This window comes from Cryptotermes secundus, unplaced genomic scaffold (genome assembly GCF_002891405.2).
Source record: "Cryptotermes secundus unplaced genomic scaffold, Csec_1.0 scaffold300, whole genome shotgun sequence".
NCBI lineage: Eukaryota > Metazoa > Arthropoda > Insecta > Blattodea > Kalotermitidae > Cryptotermes > Cryptotermes secundus.
In genome coordinates, this window is record NW_019731220.1 from 234,785 (window position 1) to 237,382 (window position 2,598).

Consider the following 2,598-nt stretch of genomic DNA (forward strand, 5'->3'; position numbering starts at 1 on the left):
TATTTCAAGGAAATAGCGACTCCGGTCTAGAAACCCGAGATTAACGGCCGTGAAGATTCGTTGCGCTGTCCACGCGACATCCTGTATCCGCTAAAGCTGGCACTAATAGCAAATAGCAAAACATTGAATTTCCTGCAACCTGCTAGTTTATGTCTGCGTGAGACTTCTTGTCTTCTGGTTTGTTGGAAAATTGTATTTACAAAAAATATTTCTACTAAAATTTTAATATTGATTTTAATATCAATTAGCTGTGAAAGCTGAGGGGCCGCACTTTGTGGCTATGGGGGCCGCATGTTTGACACGGCTGCCTTAAGGTATGAACTGTCTTCGCTCCTTCGGACGATGGAATCGTGGATCTGAATCCCACTCATGGCATGGATGTTTGGTACGTGTTTATTCTGTGTCTGTGTTGACATATGTTTAGGTACAGGCCTTGCGACGAGCTTATCACTCGTCCAAGGAGTCCTACCGTCTGTAAAATAATCATGAAACTGAAAGAAGAGGCCAAGGTCCACGGGGGCTGCAGAGCCAGTTAAAAAAAATGCTGGGTTCTTCAATTTAATAGTTACTTGTTTGACTTTCACTGTCATCTGGTTGCGAACAGTACAGAAATAACGAGCAGTGATCAGATAAGTGTGATTTATTACACTACAACCTATTACAAATTTACCGTTCATTTTGATGAAAGTATAAATTTTATTAATAAGATCAATGAAAATACAAGAAAATATATTTGAGAAATTATGCAGAACTGATTGTGGGCTGATAAATGCTCTCTAAAATTTAAGATACTAAAAGTGAAATGGCGCACAAAGTGTAAAAATAGAAATTTATTCTGCTCAGTCATGCACCCAAAACACAAGCTGATAAAAATATCTAGAAACACAATGCCAGTAAATTTATATTCTTTTCGTTTTTAAGTATTCTGCGTCAAACGTCTCTAAAAAGTACATAAACAAACAAACTCCGTGGTTTTAGTCCGCAAGCGAACTATACCGACCGAGCGACCGCCGCTTGTCGGCGAAATTAGTATCAACTTCTGTGGATAGAGAGTGTCGCGTGGTCAGCGTAACGAATCCCCACAGCCGTTATTCTCAGTTCTCTAGACTGGAGCCGAAATTTCTTTCAAACAGCTCCTCAGTTGTCCTCACGAGGCTGAGTGGACCCCGTTCCAGACCCACTACTTCTCAAAAAAATCTGGTAGCGCCGGGAATCTAACGCGGACCTCGTATTCTGTAGCCAAGAACTTTGACCACTAGACCACAGAGGCGGTCTCTTGAAATAGGTCCATGTAGAACGTGAAGTACTGAGCGTACATTCAACGAATTCTGACGATCCTGAAACGGTAAGACAGTTGTCGAGCATTTAAGTAATGCTTTAAAACTTGAACTGGTAACATTATACATTTACATGCACTGTATATTTCATTAACTTCATCGTTTATACTTTGACAAAGATGAGTCATCGAAATAGACTCAACATGCGAGCCTCGTGGCTCAAAACTAATCGTATAACTGAATCTTCCAACATTTCTCAAAGGTCCTGTATACTGGACAAGAAAGTACCATATGCCATTAATGACAGTAATAGTGCGAATAAATACTTCAATGTTGGTAGCAATGACATCTGAATATGTTTTCGTAAGACTATAGTTCAGAATCTTGATATAAGAATCACTACATAAGGTTTCAGTTCCTGTTTGCTTGTGTTCGTTTTTTACATGTTGAATAAGAGTTAAACGATTACATTTTCTTGGGCAATCAAATGGGCAACTGTAGGTCCCGTAGGTACACGCAGACTGGTGTTCAGTTAGACTGTTTCCACGCATAGTCTTTTTACATCCGGAATCCCGGTTTGTGCACGGAAAATCCACTTGTAAGGAGAGCTTTTCCAGGGACACACATCTCATAGGTGCGAACTTGTGTATGCAGGTTGGACACACTTCGATTTCGGATCTGCAGCTCTTACAGATGTTATGACCTTTCACACATATATAGATGGGTGGCAGCATGTACTCCATACAAAGCTGACACTCCAGCACAGTGAGCAGCACGCGACGAATTTCTGAAGAAACATTAGCCATTGTTTCTCAGGGCAGTAAACTTGATTCACCTAAAAAGCAAAGTATTATTATTATTATTCGATTACGTCAACTGATGCCAACAAGCTGGAACGCATCCAGCAGAGGTTTGCGGCCCTTTGTTTTAATCGTTTCTATCCTCAAGTTCATTAGTTAGTCTCTTGTTCTTGAGGAGTTAAAATTGCATACTTTACTTACTAGGAGACATCGCCACGATGCTCTCTTTCTTATTCAAGTTTATTTTGGCTCGAAATTCTGCCCTTCTGTTCTTGAAATTGGTCTCCGAGTTCCTGTTCGGTATATCAGAGACTTTGCATTGTTCAATGTTTGCTCCTCATGCAAAAATTGTCCCTCTGCTAGATGCGCAGCAGCTGCTAATGCTGTCTGCAGGGATGTTCTCCCCAAACGGTTTTTAAATATAGTATAAATGTTAGTATTATTATTATTATTATTATTTGAATGTATATTAAACAACAATTAAACTGAATTATTATTATTATTATTATTATTATTATTAT